We start from the raw sequence: 21,025 nt of genomic DNA, 5'->3' as shown, positions 1-21,025 counted from the left end.
AACTTTGCCTATTAGTGCGTGCTTACCCTTTGGATTGTGGACAGAGTGAGTTTGAAGTTTGAAGGTGAAGATGTGGGTTTGTGTCCTGCCTCCCTACCATGTACTACCTTGATAGATTCATAAGCCAGTCATCTCATTTTACCAAGGACATTTCCTCATTTGTAAATTTGGGACAATAATAATGCTTAAGTCACAAGAGTGTTTTAAATATTGTGACTATCTTAAAGTGCTATGCAGTAGTATACATACTTAGTCCTATCTCTTTTAATATGGTGTCCCTCAACAGAGAAGCCCAGGGACTTCCCTAGTGGTCCAGTGGTTAAGAATCCGCCTGCCAATGCAGGGGACACGGGTTCGAGCCCTGGTCTGGGACGATCCCACATGCCGCGGAGCAACTAAGCCCGTGCGCCGCAACTACTGAGCCTGTGCTCTAGAGCCCGCAAGCCATAACTACTGAAGCCTGCGTGCCTAGAGCCCGTGCTCTGCAACAAGGAAAGCCACCGCAATGAGAAGCCCACACACCACAACGAAGAGTAGCCCCCGCTCACCTCAACTAGAGAAAGCCCACGTGCAGCAACAAAGACCCAACACAGCCAAAAATAAAAAAATAAATAATAAAGATAAATTAATTATTAAAAAAAAAAACCCAGAGAAGCACAACGTGCTGTCCTAGCTGTAGCTAATTTAAGATATCTTCTTTTTTCTAAACATACAGTAAAAAAAATAATAATTGGAAACAGAAGTGTCTGCTGTTCCAGATAATGTGAAGTGTATTCGTGTTGCAACATTTAAGCTTCATGCATAGCCATGAATTGGCCAGTGTTTTGCCAACAACGTAGTAAATGACAACTATTCACGTATCAGTTCTCCATTGTTCTGATTACAACCTTATACATGGGGATGATTCATGGTACTTGCTTTTCAAGTCACAATTTCAAGCAACATCATTTGTCTTCTATCAGCATTTCATACTTAGACCAAGATTCCACGTGCTGATCTCTTGTATTTCATAGTATTTCTAGTCTCAGCCCCATTCAGACTGTAATATCTTTAAAGGGTGCAGATGGCCTTAAAAAACAAGAAACTCAACCATTCATTTATGTCTATTTCATGATCGTAATTATTTTGCCCAGTAGAGAGTCTTGTTCAGTGCAACTTGCAGAGTAGTTTATTCAATAAATTTTGTCCACTGAATATTGTAGCACACATTACTGTGTGTTTATATTTCATACATCAAAACCAATCTGATTCCAAGGAGAACCACATGAGTTAGAAGCATAGATTTGAACCAAATGAGAAAAGATAGATGATAGAAAGAGGATGGCCTTTGAGATGGGCATTCATTGATTCGTATTTTCACTCAGGAAGCATGTTATAATGCTTACTATGTACTAGGAACAGGGATACACATTCCCTGTCCTCAGGTAGAACCAGTTTAGTGAGTGAGTGAATGACATAATAGTTACAAGACACAAATAGGAGTAATGGAGAGAGGACATGAGAAAAAGGCATGGAAACAAATAAAATTAGTGCAGTCTAGAACAGGCAAGTCCATAGAGAAAGATGTATGGTTGCCAGGGGCTGGGAGGAGGGGGCATTGGGGAACTATATTTCTAACAGAATGGGATGTATTTTAAGGCTGAGGAAAATGTCCTAAAATTAGATAGTGGTGTTGTTTATACAACCTTGTGAAAATATTTTAAAAATCACTGAATTGTATACTTAAAAGGGATAAATGTTATAGTGCATGAATTATACCTGAATTTTTTAAAAAACAGAGTGCAGGTTTAGGAGAGCACTGAATTTTCCAAAGTAACTGCATGTATTAGTTTCCTAGGGCTACCATTACAAACTACCACAAACTGAGTGGCTTGAAATAACAGAAATTTACTGTCTCATAGTTGTGGAAGATAGAAATCCAAAATAAGACATTGAAAAGCCATGCTCCCTCTGTAACTTGTAGGGGAGAACTTTACCTTACCTTTCCCTAACTTCTAGTGGAAGCCATCAATCTTTGGCATTTCTTGGCTTGGAGATGCATCCTTCCCGTCTCTGCCTCTGTTGTCACATGGTGTTCTCTCTGTGGGTCAGTTTCCAAATCTCTCTCTTCTTATTAGGACACCAGTCATTTGCATTAGAGCCCACCCTGATGACTTCATCTCAACTTGATTATATCTGCAAGGACTCTATTTTCAAATAAGGTCACATTCTGAGGTTCTAGGAAGGACATGAATTGGGGGACACTATTCAACCCATAACACTGGGACATAGAGAAGAAGAGTATTTAGACTTTGTCATGATGGAACGATAATGCTAGTATTAGGAGTTTGCTCTTAAATTCCTAGGCAAAATGCAGTTTTGAATTTTTAGCTGGGAAATTAATGGAACTACGTGTTATGAGAATTAGTCTGGCGATAACTGGTGGAATGATTTGGATTTAAAAGAGACAAGAAGTAGGAAAATTGAAAGGGAAAGTTGTAGAGAACATTGAGGAGGAGAAATCCTCAACATATTAAAGGAGCCCATGCCCCCATCGTCCCCTTTTTAAAATCCACAATATTTTGTAGTTAGTCTGTCTCCAGGGCATAAGAATGGTAGAAATGCTGGTTACCAGTAGGGGTTGTTGTGTGAAAAATTATAGAGTAGAAACGTATTTGCATTGCTCACCAGTAAAAATAAAGAAAAGTAGATACATTTAGAGAATATTTTAGGAGATGAAAGTCTCAGAATTTGATGATGGATTAGATATGCTGGGGCGAGAGATACCAAGGGTGGCTTCTGGCTTGTGGTTTACGTAACTCATACATAACTCATTCATTGAAATGAGGGATGTTGGAAGAGAACTGGTTTTGGATTGGGAGTGGAGGTAGAAATGATGAATTCAATATTGCACAGGTTGAATTAGAGATGTTTTCGATATATATTTAGTGGTTATGTGAAGGATCTGAAGCTCACTTACATGTTTATGTATAAGAAATAGTTGAAATTAGGATGTGGATACAGTCTCTCAGAGAATATACAGTATCATGAAGGAAATGATACAGGAGCAAAATCTAAACAACTCTGAACTGGAGATCAGGTGGAGGACGATGAGCCTGCAAATGAAACAGATTGGGAGAGACAAGAAAGGAAGGAAGAAAACAGCAAAAATTACTCTACTAAAAGTAAGAGAAGAGACAATTTTACATGAAGACAGTGGTCAATAATGTCCAGTGCTATTGAGAAGCCAAGGTGAAGATTTGGCTCCCTCGAGGTAACTGATGACTCTAACCAGTTAAGTACCATTCATATGCTGATAACTCCCAAATGTAAAATTCCAGTCCATCTCTTTCCTGAACCCCAGACTCATATCTCCAGTTGCATATTGTATGTCTACTTGGCATCACAAGCGTAACACATTCAAAAGAAAGTTCCTGATTTTCTTCCCCAAATTTGCTTCCCCTGCATTCTCCCTCATCTCACTTAGTGTCGGTGCACCATCCTTGACTCTTAGTTTACTTTCCTACAACTCATCCAGTCTTCACCAAGTTCTATTAACTCTACCTTCAAAGTATTCCGACCCCTAGCCACATGTCACCACCTCCCTATGCTAAACTTCATTGGTTCTTCTTATTTTTAATAATAGCTTTATTGAAATATAATTCATGTACCATGTAGTTTATCCATTTAAAGTGCCCAACTCAGTGGTTTTTATTGTATTTGCATAGTTGTACATCCATCACCATAGTTAATTTTGGAACGTTTAGTCATCCCCCCAAAAAAATTTAACAGTCATTCCCCATTCCCTCTTTCCCCTAGTTCCTGGCAGTCACTAATCTACTTTGTATCCGTATGGAGTTGTCTATTCTGGAATTTTCATATAAATGGTATTGTACACGATGAGGTCTTTTGTGAATGGCTTCTTTCATATAGTATAATGTTTTCAAGGTTTATCCATGTTGTAGGATATATCAGTACTTCATTCATTTTATGACTGAATAATATTCCATTGTATGGATATAGCACACTTTGTTTATCCATTCATCAATTGATGGACATTTCAGTTATTTCCACCTTTTGGCTCTTAGGAATAATGATGCTATAAATATTCATGTTTTGTTTAAACATTTGTTTTCCTTTCTCTTGGGTGTGTACCTAGGAGTGCAATTGCTGGATCACTGGATCACAGGGCAGCTCTATGTTTTACCTTTTAAGGAGCTGCCAGATTGCTTTCCAAAGCAGTGTCCATTATTTCTTTGTGGAATTATTTCATCAACATTGTTACTGCTGTCCTTACTTCCATCCTTGCTCCCCAAGTCCATTTTGTCTGCGCACATCCCTCCACTGGCTCCTCAGCTGAGTCAGAGTAAAGCCAAAGCACTTGCAATGATTACAAGCTCCCACACAATCTGGCCCCATATGACCTCATTGGTTTTATCTCCTGCTGTGCCTCCTCCCCTTGTTTATTCCCTATTTATCTCTTTGCTCTTCCTTGTATATACCAGGCACACTCCCACTGCTTATCCGCTTCCTCTTCCTGGAAAAGACTTCCCACTGTATCCATAGTGCTTGCTCTTTACCTCCTCAGGTCTTTATTCAAGTGCTTCCTTCTTGGTGAGGCAGCCAACACTCCATCACTCTCTTTCCTGCCTTGCGTGTGCGTGTGTGTGTGTGTGTGTGTGTGTGTATATTTTTATCCATCACACTTATTACCACTGAAAGTACTATGTAGTTTGTTTCATATCTGTTTTCCCCCACCAGAGATCTAGCTCCATAGGGGCAGGGATTTTGGGATTTTGTTCAATGCTATATCTTCAGGGCCTAGACTATTTAGTAGGATTAAAGAAACATTTGATGAATGAATAATTGGATGAATATGTGTTAAGCCTGGCAGCCTTATTGGAATAGGTAGAGTAGTGAATGGGAAGTGAGGACATGAGTCAGTGAGAAGAGATGACACTTCTAGTGTGTTTGCAAATGAGAGTCTGAATATACATAAATCCTTCTGCCTTCTCTCCTGTTACTATAGATTAAGGGTCCATGCTCTTAACTAAGGCCAGCTCTCCACATGTACCTACGATCTTGTGGGAAGGAAAAAGTTTTTCTCTACCAGCTTAGGTCCAAATAGTCAGAGGCCTGAAAATTAACCGAAAATAAACAGATTAGCTAGAGAAAAAGACAAGACCTCTTTAACAGGAGCACACAGGAGTTGCTCAGTAGTGAGTAACTGAGGGAATGGATAGAGATAAAGTTTTATATACCAGCTTAACAAAGAGCAGAGCTTAGGGTTTCAGTGGGAACGTATGGAAGCTTTTATTGGGTGTTTTTTAAATTTAATTTATTTTTTGGCTGCATTGGGTCTTTGTTGCTGCACATGGGCTTTCTCTAGTTGCGTCGAGCGGGGGCTACTCTTCGTTGTGGTGCATAGGCCTCTCATTGCGGTGGCTTCTCTTGTTGCGGAGCATGGGCTCTAGGCACACAGGCTTCAGTAGTTATGGCTCACGGGCTCTAGAGCGCAGGCTCAGTAGTTGTGGCCCATGGACTTAGTTGCTCCGCGGCATGTGGGATCTTCCCAGACCAGGGCTCAAACCCATGTCCCCTGCATTGGCAAGCGGACTCTCAAGGACTGCACCACCAAGGAAGCCCTTATTGAGTGTTTAGATGCTAATGGAAATGGGCGGACTATTTCCTTCCTGGGTAGAAATTTCCTCCTGGTGGGGAGTATGGAGTATGGCAGCTGAATTCATATTTCCCAGGGCTGAAGGTCTGTCTTCTTTCAAACAGGAAACTCCCTGGGGGGCGGGGTGGGGTAGATGAGGGGAGTCAGTGGCAGCTGTATTTCCGGCAGGTTTTTCTTTTTGAGATAATGTCTTTCTGTGGCTACTGTCTGTTCAGATGTTTTCTGTTTACAATAATCTTCAGAGCACTTTGGTGGGCTGCTAATTCCTTCAGTCCTATCCCCTGTAGCCTGCACAGACAGGCTTGATGTACCCTTGATGCACCCTCTTGGGACAACCATGCACAGAGAAGGCCATGTGACAGTCTCACTTGGAGCTGAGTGAAGTGCACGGCCCTGGTTAAGGGCATCACCCCTGCAAAGGTCTCTACTCAATCCTGCATCACCAGTTTTCCCTTCTCGGCTGCATCATCCTGTTACATACAAACATGCTGTTATTCTCCACAGTTTGAAATAAAGTAAAATCAACCCTTGATTTTAATAGGAAAATTTAAATATGGACCAGGTATTGGATGATACCTAGAAATTACTGTGAATAAAGTCACAGGAGACCCCTACCCTCAGGCAAGAACAGGAGACTATAAAAAATCCAATAAACAGAGAAGGCTCTCTGTTCATCCTAATTTACAAAACGTCCTGTCTTCTCGCACAAGCTTGGACTCAAGTCTGCTCAGATAAGAAGAGAAAAAATAAGAGTTCAGACCAGTCAGGGGTCTGGAGAAAGTGAAGCAACACCCAGGGCCACTGTCCTAGGTCGCCAGCAAGGCGTCTCCATGTGCTTAGAGGAAAAACTTAGTGAATTGTGATGCCCAGAAACTTCTGCCCTTGTCTTTGTGTAAAACATTTAAAATTAGGATATGTATTATTTTGTCTCAATAAAAAGTTGATTTAATTTTAAGCGACTTAATTTTGAGTACATAGTCTTATGAAGTAAAACAAAAAAACTCCAGGCAGTAGTCCTAGTTTTAATCTAGTAAGTTGTGAAATAGAAATTATGAAAGACTTGGAGAACTAAGTTAAATATTCAATACTCAGCATTGACTATATAACCTACCAGAAGTAAATAGCTTTTGGAATAAACGAGCAAACATAAATACAATCAACTAAGTTGTTAAATTCACCAAACACCATATTGATGTTCTAAAAGCCCATCCCCAGGCCATGTTTAGATTAAGAACAAAAATGGAAACACCAGCACTTACTTCTGTAACTTACTTAATATTGACGGTCTTAAGCACCTGCATAAACACAGCCATGAAATTGTCAATCCTGTGCTATTTGTTGCCTTTCCTGGTACAAAGCTAATACATTCTCTATTAATTTCCTAGTTAATTCAAGACTAGCTAACATGTTTCTATAGATAGATATCACCCAGGAGGGGGGAAAAAAGATGGTGAAAGAAAAAACTGTTTTGTGGTCATTGCTGTCATATTACTGTTCTCAGTGATGGATTAAATTATCAAAGGACCAAAATATCAGTGCATTACTAATTCCTGGAAAAATGACCTTCTGAGGATACTGTGGTGGAAGGTAACACAGAAAGTGTCAACTTGGGACTCACAGACAGAAAGGGGCTTCTCTAGTTTACTAATGGGCCTTAGGCTAACTTTCCTAAGCTGCCAGATTTACTAAAAAAAAAAATCTGCTGGGTGCCAGTCCCAGGCATAGGCATGGTCCCTCCATATTGGACACCATAGGCAATGGGTGAGACAGATACTGTTGTATAAGAAAGAATTCGGCTGAACTTTGCCCTACTTCCTAGGAGGGAGCCTCTAAATCCTTGGAATTTCCAAAATGAAAGGAGTGTCTTTGTTATTCATTGTGGGTCCCTTGGACCACACTGGAATTTATGCCAATGAGGTGACTCCTGGTGAGCCCCTAGATAATTTCAGGATGGGGCTTCCATGCTGGAGAGACCATACTGCATGATTAGAGGGTTAAGGTTTTGAGCCACGCATTTATAAGTCCAAGATCTGAGAAGGGGACGGGGGCTCAAGATTGAGTTTAATCACATGGCCAATGATTCAATCAATCAAACCTATGTCATGAAACTCCAATAAAAACTCTGTATATCTGAAGCTCTGGTGAGCTTCCAGGTTAGTGATACTGATCAATGTGCCAGGAGGGTCATACATCCTGAGGACAGGGAACATTTTTGTTTGGGATCCTCTCAGACCTCACCCTGTGTGTCTCTTCATTTGGCTGGTTCTAATTTGTGTGCTCTATGATAAAATTATAATCCTAAGTATAATGCTTTCCTGAATTCTCTGAGTCATTCTAGCAAATTATAGAACCTGGGGAGGTAGTGGGAAGCTCCAGATTTGTAGGCGGTTAGTCAGAAGTGTGAGTGGCCTGAGAACTCTAGAGCTTGCAGCTGGTGTCTGAACTGAGGGGTATGTTGTAGAGCACCGTGCTCTCGACCTGTGAAATCTGACCCAACTCCACATCATTAGTGTCAGGACTGCATGGCAGATATATGCACAGAAAACTTGAGCACCACGAGGAAATGCTAAGAGAGGGGTGTGCACTGAGAAAGTGCAGGAGGCACACAGGGAGAAGCACGTGACCCAGCCCTTTCTCTAAGGACAAGGAAAGCTTCTAGCAATTGTCTCTTGAGACGACTCCAAGAATGTTTATTTTGTAAAAATTGAAAGTAAAAAGAAGAAAATAAAATCACCCAACCAAAGATAATCAAATCCATGTTTATAGTTTTGGCATATCTTCTTCTACTCATCTTTTTATGGATTTTTACATACTTGGGGTAATGCTATGTATGCAATTCTTTTTATTTTCATTTAACACGTCCATCACAAGCGTTATCTTTTGACATTAAAGCTTCATCACCCATTTTCATTTTAATGGTTGCACGACACACTATCCTACAGATACGATGTAGTTTATCTAACACTTTTCCTAAGTTTGAGCCCTTGGGTTGCTTCTGGCTTTTGATATAACAAATAATGCTAAGATGAATTATCTTTATGTATAAATCTTTGTCCACATTTCTGATTATTTCCTTAAGATAAACTTTTTTCTTTTTTTTAAGTCTGACCTTATTTATTTCTTACTCTTAGAAAACCTTGTTTTTGACTGGACTTAGACTTAGAGGTAGAAGCTGTCGGACAGGACAGCCTCCATCTCTTGGCAGTCTGTTCCTGGAGTTTTTCTTTGGTGTCCTTCACCCTCTGGGCCAATGGTTAGCATATTCTGTGGCCTCTTCCTATTTTTTCTTAGTACCCTGTTTCTTCAGAGCAACAAGCCGACTTTGGTGTTGCAGGACACAGGGAATAACGTGACACTGAGTCTTGGGCACCGAGGTTTCTTACCTTCTCTGGTCAGGAGCTTTCCACAGCATACTGGCAGACACCATCTTCTTTAGAGAGATTGTGGGTTCAGCTAGCTCTTTTGGGGCCCAGGCAATGATGCACAGTAGTATCAGTGAGTGCAAGAATATCTTTTTCCAATGGTTATTATTGGTTAAAATAATAACCGAGTTGAGAACACTCAGATTGGCATCCACAGTGCATCCCCTGAACAGATTTGTGCTTTCTTTCTCTAGTCCTCCTAGTCTACCGTGCTTTGTGGGGAAACCTGGTTTGTCATCCCCACCACTGATTCCAGCCACATAGCCCTTCCCTTCTTCACCCAGAGCATCTGCAGCAGCTTCTGTGGCTAAACGCTTCTCATAGAAGGTTCAAAGTTTGCCTTTGTTGTCCACTTCAGTGAGTTTCTGGCAGCCCATGGTTGGGAAAGAGATGTTCAGCTTTGTCTTGAAGCAGTTGCTTGCGTCTGAGACACAGCAGAGATGATAAACTCTTGAAGTAGAATTACTGAGTAAAAGGATTTGGTTTTACAACTCCTAAAACCTGATGCCAAATTGATTTACAGAAATATGAATTGACACTCCTGCCAGGCATGGGCAAATGTCTAACTTAAAGCTCATTTGCCAAAACTAAATCATTTACTAAGAAAATTGGAAATTCGATAGGCTGCCAAAACTTTTTTATTGCTTTAATAAAACTTTATTGCATTCATTTGACTACTTGTGAGGCCAGCTGAATATTTTTTCATGTCTATTAGTTAATTATACTTATTTGGGTTTGAGAGCTTTGTTCTAAGTATTCACTTATGTCTTAAGTGTTTAACAATATGTTAAATTCATCATATACAGTACATACACTATGGACTTTACTAAAGACTGATGTTCTGATAGGGCGTTAGCCTTTTATGAAATTATGATATTAACATGTCATGGGTTTTTTCCTGTTATGTTTTATATATTTGCATGTTGAGGATTATGTTTTTGTGAAGTAAAAAAAATTGTTTTGATATATTCGTTTGTGACTGTGTGTTGCTCAGACTGCCCTCCTAGAAAGGACTCCCTGCCAAGTGACCAGGCGTGTGCTTAGCTTCAGCCTCTAGCTGTTAGCCTTTTAGGTTTTGCCTCAGCTTTTGAGCTGAGGGCCCACTATTTTCAGGATCATCTTCAGCCAGTAAAGAGGCACTGAAGCTTGGCCATTTCTGCCCAGTGCATGATCCCTCTAATGGGTATTTTTGGCCTAGAGCAGGAGCCTGAGGGCAGTTGCTCCTCAGGAAAAGAAGCCCATTCCAGCCCTAAGGAGCTGCTCTGCACAAGCGTTTGAAGCACTGTGTCTAAATGCCGCAAGGGGTAGACTGTGGCAGAGACCTAGACGCTCAGCTCAGATCTTCAAAAATGGACTTGTTGCCCAGTTAAATGGTACAGCTGGTGGACAACCTCCAGCTATAAGTTCCTTCTTGATCTTCCTCAGCTTTCATGCCATGACTGCTCTTGTTCTCAAGGCAGCCCTAACCATATATAGAACAAGAAACTTGTTCAAGGGCCTAGCTGGTCTACCCAGAATGGGACTGATCTAATGGGAAATCTTGGCTCCGGAGCTCCCCTTGGGGCTAACCGACTTCTTTCAGATCCACATTCCCTGCCCGATCCTGCTTCCTCCTCTCTACCTTTCACACTGTTGCCTACCAGTAAGGCTTGCACCTTCTAACCCATTTCAGTGTCTGCTTTCTAGAAAACCCAGCCTGTGACGGGAGCTACCATGCTTTTAAGCTTAGCTGTTCTTCCCATCCTGATACTAGAGAAACATTCACATAGACTTGGTTCTATTTTTAAGAAGGACTTGACTTCTTATATTTCAATTTTGTATTCATCTGGAAATTATTTTGGTGTGGTGTTAAGTGAGGATCTAACCTGATTTTTCTTCCTGTGGTAGGTGGCACTGAATATCTCTGCCTCTTGTCTTTTATGCCTTTGTGTCATCCCCTCCCCTTGAGCGTGGGCTAGACTCAGTAGCTCAATATTAGATTATAAATAACTGCAGGTCCTGTCTTGAGCTCTCTCTCACCCTTTCTCTTGGCTCACTTATTACACTGACGGGGAGGAAGCAGCCTATTGCAAGCAGCCCTATGGGAGAACCACGTGAGGTGGCGAGGAGCTCAGGCCCTCAAACCAATAGAACAAGAGGAGCTCAGACTGTCTAGCCAACAGCCTGTGACGAGGTGAAGCCTGCCAGCCACCAAGTGACCGAGCTTGGAAGCAGGTCCTTCAGGCCCAGCTGAGTCTGGATCATAACTGCAGCTCCAACTGACAGCTCAACTGAAACCTCATGAGGGATCTTGATTGAGTGAAATGTACGCAGTTAAGTTGCTCCCCAGATTCCTTATTCAAAGAAATTATGATATATGTTTGTAGATTTCAGCTATTACATTTAGGTGTAATTGGTCATACAGCAATAGATAACTGATATATTCCTAAAGGAACAGCCAGCACTTGCAGCTTTATTTGTTGTTTTGTTTGTTTGCTTATTTGCTTAACAAGCTAGAAGTTTACTTCTTGTACAGTTAACAGGCCAAGCTTAGGAAGGTGATTCTGCTATTCTTGACCAGCGGCTCCCCTTTAAACAGCTGCGTCTCAGGCAATTGTTTAAATCTGACCTTCTCTAAATTAGAAGGACAGGAGAGAAGGACCAGAAGCCCAATCCTTTGAGCAGCAAGACTTGGAAGTGGTATTTTTCAATTTCACTTATATCTCATTAGCTAAAATCTGATCACATGGTTGTACCCAGTTGCATAGGGAGGTTTGAAAATGCAACATCATTTATTGATCATGCCTTTCCCCTACTGAATTATTTTTCCTCTCAACCAAATGTTGTATTCTGTCCATTGATCCTTAGCTGTTGCCAGAATATTCCACTCATTTCTGATTTTTTATACATTTTATACAGTTTTTCATTATTACTTTCCTTTCTGAACAAACTAGAAGCTACTTTTTTATTGTCTGCAATTACAAGCAAATGGTTAAATCAGTATGTCCAATTTTTTAAAACTATTGGTATTTTTAAAGTTTTATCAAAGTCAAATATTCATGGGCTTCCCTGGTGGCACAGTGGTTGAGAGTCCGCCTGTCGATGCAGGGGACACGGGTTCGTGCCCCAGTCCGGGAAGATCCCACATGCGGTGAAGCAGCTGGGCCCGTGAGCCATGACCGCTGGGCCTGTGCGTCCGGAGCCTGTGCTCCGCAGCAGGGGAGGCCACAACAGTGAGAGGCCCGCATACCGCAAAAAAAAAAAAAAAAAAAAAAAAATCATATAAAAAGTACACAAATAACAAATGTAATTTCAACGAATTTTTACAAAATGGACACAATATGTAACCAGCAGCCAAAAAATCAAGAAATGAAACATCACCAGAACTAAAGATTCCCTTCCAAAACTTCTGGGAATCTTACATTACTTTTATCTGTTTCAGAACTTTATATAAAGGGAGTCATAAAGTACATACTCTTTAGTGTCTGCCTTATTTTGCTCAGTATTATATTACTGAGATTCATCGCCATCATTGTCTATAGTTAGAGTTCATTCATTCTCATTGCTATATATTATTCCATTAAGTGAACATACTATTTATTTGTTTACTTATTTATGGACATTTGAATTGTTTATAGTTTGATGGCTATTACAAATAGTGCTCTTTTGATCATTATTGTACCCAAAATTTGCCCATCAAAATTCTGTTTTGAATTATAATAAACCCACACATTTAGGGGAAATCGACATTTTTCCAATATCCACTCTTACAGTTCATAATCAAATAAACGTGTATCTCTATTAAATCTTTTTAACTTTTATACCTCTCAAAACAGTATTGAGATATCCATTCGCATCTTTCACGTTCTTTGTTAAAGCTACTCTTTGGTATATATAGTCTCTGCTGATGTTGAGTTTCATAATACTTAAAAGTGATTATTACTAGTACATAGCAATGTTATCTTCCATATATCTTCTTTTTTTCCAGACAGTTTTAGAATACTGATTCGAAACTCTAAAGCAGCAGTCCCCAGCCTTTGTGGCACGAGGGACTGATTTCGTGGAAGACAATTTTTCCCATGGACGGGGTGGGGAGGGGATGGTTTTGGGATGATTCATGCCCATTACATTTATTGTGCACTTTATTTCTATTAGTATTACGTTGTAATATATAATGAAATAATTATACAACTCACCATAATGCAGAATCAGTGTGAGCTTGTTTTCACTTGCCACACACTGATAAGGTTTTGATATGAGTCTGCAAGCAATTGATTTATTATGGTCTCTGTGCAGTCAAACCTCTCTGCTAATGGTAATCTGTATTTTCAGCCGCTCCCTAGCACTAGCATCACCGCCTCAGCTCCATCTCAGATCATCAGGCATTAGATTCTCTTAAGGAGTGCGCAGCCTAGATCCCTTGCGTGTGCAGTTCACAGTAGGGTTCGCGCTCCTATGAGAATCTAATGCCGCCGCTGATCTGACAGGAGGCGGAGCTGAGGCGGTAATGCGAACAATGGGGAGCGGCTGTAAATACAGATGAAGCTTCGCTCGCTCACCCGCCACTCACCTCCTGCTGTGTCCTGGTTCCTAACAGGCCATGGACCTGTACTGGTCTGTGGCCTGGGGGTTGGGGACCCCTGCTCTAAAGGGAATGCTTCTAATGTTTAATGAAACATTATTCATATGATTATTTATCATTGAATAAAAACTATTCATATAATATTTTTAGTGCTACCTTTTATTTGGTTGCAAGATCTCCATTCTCTTCATAATTCTTTCTCTAACATGGGTATATTACTGTGAATCATGTGAGCCTGTTATGTATGTATTAGTCTACTTTTCTACTTTCCTTTCTTCCAGTATTCTCCTGGTTTTCTTCCTACCTCACTTCTTTCCACCTCACTTCTTTCCATTTTCTTTTCAGGTTTCTCCTCATTATCTAACCTTTTATTGCAGGAGTGTTCCAGGGCTCACTCAGTCTTGGGACTTTGCTTTTTAGTCTCATTCCCTTAGTGAGTTCATCCAGTCATATGACCTTAAATACTATATATATGCTAGTAACCAAAAATGCAAATGTACACTATAGATCTCACCCCAGAGCTCCAGCTTCTTATTTCTGCTTGTCTATTTGTTATCATCACTTCAAAGTCTAAAAGGCATCTCACACTGAACATGTCCATAACCACATCTTCCTCCCAAAACCCACCCTACCTCAGTCTCTCTTATCTCTGTTAAGGGCCACCCCTTCCTTATAGTAGCTCAGGCAGTCTTTCTCTTACATTCTATAAAATCCAATTTGTCAGAAAATCATGTACGCTTCAATGTACACCCAGAATCTGACCACTTTACCCCTTCCCCTGCCATTAGCCCATTCTGAGTTTTCTCTTTTTATTTGGATCACCATAGACATTCCAAAACAATTTCCTGCTTCCATTCTTGTCTGCGTACATCCTTTCCTCAATAGAGCAAAAACTTAGATACTATTTAATCAATTCTCCGCTCAAATTCTTCCTGTAACTTCCATCTCTTGCTGGGTAAAATTCAGTGGGGTCCTTACATGATTGACCTCCCAATCGCTTTCCTTCACAGGCCCCATCTCACGGTCTTCTTTGTTCACTCTGCTTCAGCCAAGCTGGTCTCCTTGCTGTTTATTTCTTCTTTTTTTTTTTTTTTAATAATTTTTATTGGCGTATACAGTAAGCCCCCTACATATGAACCTTCAAGTTGCGAACTTTCAAAGATGTGAACATGCAAAGTTCCATCAACGTCAGGTGTGAGTGAAATTGCAGCTTGCCCTCTGTCTCCTATTGCTGACTGTCCTTTAGCTCTACCATCTCCCACCTTCTCTCCCTCATCCAATCAGTAACTCTTCTTGCCTGTTCAGCCCCTGTATGCCAGCTGTTGTACTACTTTACTTTTCAAGGTACTGTACTGTAAGCTTAAAACTGTTTATATTTTGTGTTTGTTTTGGTATTATTTGTGTAAAAAGTATTATAAACCTATTACAGTACAGTATATATAGCCGATTGTATTAGTTGGGTACCTATGGTAACTTTGTTGGACTTAGGAATGAACTGGGCTTATAAATGTGCTCTCAGAATGAAACTCATTCGTATGTAGGGGACTTACTGTAGTTGATTTATAATGTGTTAGTTTCAGGCGTACAGCAAAGTGAATCAGTTATACATATATCCACTCTTTTTCAGATTCTTTTCCCATGTAGGTCATTACAGAGTATTGAGTAGAGTTCTCTGTGCTGTAAAGTAGGTCCTTGTTGGTTATCTATTTTATATATAACAGTATGTGTGTGTTAATCTCAAGCTCTTAATTTATCCCTCTCCCCCACCCTTTCCACCTTGGTAACCATAAGTTTGTTTTCTACATCTGTGACTTTATTTCTGTTTTGTAAATAAGTTAATTTGTATCATTTGCGGGGGCATGTTCCTGCCTCAGGGCCTTTGCACTTGCCGTTCACTCTCCTTTGAGATATTCTCGTGGATTACTGAATTGCCTCCATCATGTCTTTGCTCAAATATCACATTCTCAGTTAGGTCATCACTGACCACCTTATTTTATTTTATTTTATTTTTTTTTTAACATCTTTATTGGAGTATAATTGCTTTACAATGTTGTGTTAGTTTCCACTATATTACAAAATGAATCAGCTATATGTATACATATATCCCCTCCCTCTTGCACCTCCCTCCCACCCTCCCTATCCCACCCCTCTAGATGGAATGACCACCTTATTTTAAACTGCAAACCACCTCTCCTCCTCAGTGCTCCCTTTGCCTACCTTTCCCATTTCTTTTATTCAGTAGCAGTTTTAACTTTTGAATATACTATAGAAATTGTTCATGGATGTTGTTTATTACTTAACTCTCTTCATCACCACCCTAATAGAATATAAGCTCCATGAGAACAGGAACTTTTGTCTGTTTTGTTTACTCTTGTATCTCAGTCTTAGAAGAGAGTTTGACAGATAGTGGGCACACAATGAATACTTGGGTTTTTTTAATTAAAGTATAGTTACTGTACAATTTTATATAAGTTACACGTGGACAATGTAGCGATTCACAGTTTTTAAAGGTTATACTCCATTTATAGTTATTATAAAATATTGGCTATATTCACCATGTTGTACAATATATCCTTGTATTTGACTTATTTTATACATAGTAATTTGTACCTCTTAATCCCCTACTCATATATTGCCCCTCCCCCTTTCCTTCTCCCCACTGGTCACCACCAGTTTGTTCTCTATATCTGTGAGTCTGCTTCTTTTTTGTTATATTCACTAGTTTGTTGTATTTTTTAGATTCCACATATAAGTGATATCATACAGTATTTGTCTTTCTCTATCTGACTTATTTCACTTAGATTGATGCTCTCCAGGTCCATCCATGTTGCTGCAAATGGCAAAATTTCATTCGTTTTTATGGCTGAGTAGCATTCCATTGTATATATGTACCACATCTTCTTTATCCATTCATTTACTCATGGACACTTAGGCTGCTTCCAGATCTTGGCAGTTGTAACTAATGCAGCTACTAACATGGGGTGCAAATATCTCTTCAAATGAGTGTTTTTGTTTTTTTCGGACATATACCCAGGAGTGGAATTGCTGGGTCATCTGATGGTTCTAGTTTCAGTTTTTTGAGAAACCTCCATACTGTTTACCACAGTGGCTGCACCAATTTACATTCTTACCACACAATGAATATTTGTTGAATCATTCGTTGAATGAGTCAAGAATAACCATTATAAGCCTATTATTTATTTAGAGTTTAGAAGGTAATTCTCAGAAGAGCTAAAAAACCAAAAAGGTTAAAAATTGTTGCTGGAAATGGGCCCGAGCATGGAAAGGGCTATGTGGGAAAGGGATAGTTTTCTTTATAAACCCTCTTCTGCTATTTGGTTGTTTATGTCATAGGCATGTATTACTGTGATCATAATTCAAAATACTTTTAAGTAAGCCAACATGGCTGGAAAATCATGGGATGATAACAATGTAGGAAGGCTAGCCAACAACAATTTACTTTATAGTAAATTGCTCTAAATCTGTTTTGAGAGCAAACTATTGAATCTGCTAATGGCAGATACAGATGGTACAAAAAAATAACCTTCCTTTTGGTGTTGGGTATAATTTTAAATAGAATCGGAATCTCTCTTATCATACTTTAAAGAGACTTCAATTTACTTACGTGATCAAGCTTTATATTATTACGTTAAGTTGCACATGTTTCACAATGAGTGTAAATTGTACAGGGTGTCATCATTCAAGCCTTTGTAAAATGTGATTTTCTGATTCTTTAAATGTGGGTGGAGAAATGATCGAAATAATTTTTCATACACAGATAACTGGTGTATGTGAATGCTTGCTAATTTGAGGAAGGAGGTGGAGAGTAAAGGATGGAAGGAACAAAAATAATTTTGTCTAAGGCTGCAAGTGACATACATTCAAACAATTGCTTTTTCAGAGTCCTCAGGCTTGTTTCTATTCAATGTTTACTGAGCTTTGGAGAAGACTGAATCCCACCATGGCAAGCTGCCATCTTTGTCAGAGCAAAGAGCTGTTTACATGCAAGGCACATAATAAGTGCAAAATGTGAAGTAAAAACAGTGTGAGTTCTGTTACGCCTGATTAGTCCATTGTACACTGTTTCAACTAACATCTTTCTTGTGCTAAAAATAGTGAGAAGCCACGGGACCTCAGGCAGCATGATCCATCAGTGCTGTACTCTTTCAGGAGACTGCCAACAAAAGCTGCCTCTAACTCCCCAGAAAAATAAAAGGGCCACTTACCAGCTTCAGTGTCCTGCAAAATATGTAGTTTAACTGAGCTGTTTGGAAACCTTTCAGAAAATGAGATGCAGAGAACTAACAACTTCTAAAATGTAGATCTGTCTTCTCAGTAACTTCCTTTTCTTGATATGAATGTCATAAAAGTCAGTTGGTTGCTATTAAACCTGCTTCCTTAGCTGCTTCTTAATCAGAGTAACGGCGGCATGAATGCGTACATTGATGCATCAGCCACCAGGAGGCTAAATAAATAAATAAGTCTGTCTGTTTGAAGTGACAGAGGAGAGAAAGGAGGAATATGAATAAACTGAGTCCCAGGTCATTTCATCACGAAGTCAATAGCTCTCCGCACCGGAGGGGAGAAAACAAACTGCTCTCTATTCTGTTGAAAGCCTGGAAGAATTTGCACGGCAGTAATCCCAAATCCAGAGGCGATCTATTAAGAACTCGGCATTACTGATCCTGAGACTCAACTGATAAGCACATTCTTACCCCTACCTCCCCCAACATTAATCCTCTTAAAGATTGTGCTAAGTAATGAAAGGGTGCCATGAAAGAGGTCCCCCTTTTTATTATAACCACACAAAATGCTTGTGTAAATGTTTCATTAACACACTGCTGGACTAGTATTTAATATCCTTTGCCTCCCTCCCCTTGGACCCCTTGGTAGGGGCTCCTGCCTGGAGCATGACTAAATGTGTGATTTACACATGTTTAAGAGAAACATTCCCACACTTGAATGCTGTTCCATGACAAAGGGAGGGGAGGGGCTGAGAGAGAGGTGTTGAACCTATTGTAGACATTTTAATTTAAAATTCTCTTTTTTTCATGGGCTTTAAAAGATGAATGACTTCCACCCACTTATCAGTCTATGTTTCATTTCTGTGTTCTTTCTAACTGCTGGTCTCTATGTAAGTGCCCTTGATAATTTTGAGGCTGGTCCTTTTGGAGGCATAGTGAGATGCTGTAATATTCTCAGAAAAGCGAGATGAATTCCAATGTGTAGCCATTGTGCAAAGAACCCTTTTCTAAACCACAGAGAGGCCAAAATAGATGACTTATCTTTACTTTGAATATGCTGAAGGATGCCAGATATTTTGTGGAAATATGCATCCTATGTTTTTTCTCTGTAGTCATCTAATTACAATCTGATGTTTTGTGTTCTTTAGCTAACCTAGTAAATCCTAACAGGATGCCTGCATTATCTGATTTTTAAAATATGGCATTTGGATATAAGAATAAACTTTCCTTTCAGACAAGCAAGATATGTCTATGGCACCTACTGAGTTAGTCAATATCCCGTAACAGGATGTATTGATGCAACTTGAAGATACAGAGTCAGTCCCTTAAAAGCATAGTTTAAGTTAAATCCTGATACAGGATTCACATCCAGACGCGTGCTATTGGGCCAAATCCTTAGAAAAAAATTTTGTGTTGCATTCCAAGAGACTCCAAACTGAAATTAATATATAAGGAAACCGAACACAAACGTAGCCACTTTTTTATACAGTGTCTTTGTCCTGAGTGTCGTTCATCTAATTTCAGTTTACCATGAGCATCTGGACACAGATGGGGTCACTGGGTTTGGGTCAGAACCACCTTTGGGTCAGTGTGGATAGTTTGTGTCTCCAGCTGCAACTGTGGTCTGGTCTCAGAGTAAATAGATTCATTTAAACCAACAATGCCCTGGGGGATAAACACTTAAATGTATTCAACCTTAGAAGAGCTGAAAACATCAATATGTTCATAAAGCCACTTTGATTTGTATTGACTACAGCCATGCTGCTAATTCGTATACATCATTGTTTACTTCACAGCGCTTTTAACATGACTTTTGATTTATAGAAATCGTGATTCAATTTCTACCAAGAAGTGGTGAGCTCAGACCTCCCCCAGATCCTTACTTTCTCTCTGCTGTGACAAAACTGAAAGAGGAACTCTCTTGTCACAGCATTAGTAAATGGTTGTATAGCAGCTTATGTGCACTTTTGAAACAAAATTTTCATAGTAACAGGTAATGGCAAAGTAGATTGCCCAAATAAGGGCATTCGGTTATCTAAGCATGTTATTAACATGCTCAGAGCAAATCCATTGATTTACACTGGGGCAAAGTCTACAAGCTATATTTCCCACTCAGAAGATCTGTGTTAAGCAAAGGAGAAAATTCACTGGACAAGGCCATGTTCCATCATTTAGGACTTTCATTTACAGGAACCACTAGGGCACATTGCAAAGCTCCATAACTAATATACCCTGTTCCATGCAAATTATGCAATCTGCATCTCATAAGAGTTTTAGTTTTGTTTGTTTGATGCTCTGTCAAATGAAGACTGTAAAAATTCTTTTCTAGCAGTTCTTTTCTTTCTAAGCCATTAAAACAAGTGGCTTTAAGCCAAGCAAATGGGCTTCAGTGACCAGAACTGGATTTTGTTTCGTTTATGGGTTAGTTCCCAGACTTAAATCAGGATTGAAATATTTTGGATTTTCTTTTGCTGAAGTCGTATCCAGAGGTGCAGTCAAACGAAGGTGTGGGTTTTATCAAGAAAAATGTTCATTGCTAAAAAGTTGCATGAAAATAATATTGAAGCAGACAAAGAAATTCAGACCATAAGACAAAATGGTGACAGGAGAACGGGCGTTCCTTTTTCTCAGATATGGATGAGCCAGAACACAACATATCCATGGCTCAAGAAAAATTCACAGTTCTGATGGAGATGAACTTAGAAAGCCTCCAGACAGCCCAGACTCGTCAGCATCTCACAGTTAATTAAAGAAGTGAGTGAAGGCATCAAGGCTTGCTCCCATCTGCCTGAATAATTCACTGCCTGTATCCATTATTAAAACCCGTTACTTCCTCACAATGATTCCCAGCTCGAGATGGATTGGTCTCAGAACCAAGAGATAAAGTGTAACAAGGCCTACAGCTATATTAATAAATTGAAATGAACATTTATTTGCTCGTCTAATTAGAACTGTAGTTTTTCCAAATAGTGTAGTAATGCATTACCTTAACAGGCAGCGCTACCTGCCTTTTGTGAGATAAAATGAACAGGAGGACTTTGCTCCAGATTTGGGATTTTCTCTGCATAAAAACTTCTTTGGTCACCGCCGTTCTTTTCAACCATTCATTCCATCACTGATGCTCCACCGATCCTATCTC

The 21,025-nt window shown here is 39.7% G+C and overlaps 1 protein-coding gene and 1 pseudogene across 9 annotated transcripts in view; one reads left to right on the top strand and one right to left on the bottom strand.

Moving 5' to 3' along the window:
- ZNF608 (zinc finger protein 608) overlaps positions 1–21,025 on the top strand; it is a 744,094-nt gene that overhangs the window by 476,926 nt on the left and 246,143 nt on the right. The window lies entirely within an intron of this gene.
- Positions 8,770–21,025, bottom strand: part of LOC114892120 — a 68,413-nt pseudogene continuing 56,157 nt past the window's right edge.

This window comes from Monodon monoceros, unplaced genomic scaffold (assembly GCF_005190385.1).
Source record: "Monodon monoceros isolate NGI ecotype Baffin Bay Population unplaced genomic scaffold, NGI_Narwhal_1 Super_Scaffold_12, whole genome shotgun sequence".
Classification (NCBI taxonomy): domain Eukaryota; kingdom Metazoa; phylum Chordata; class Mammalia; order Artiodactyla; family Monodontidae; genus Monodon; species Monodon monoceros.
This window is presented reverse-complemented; position numbering and strand designations above follow the sequence as displayed.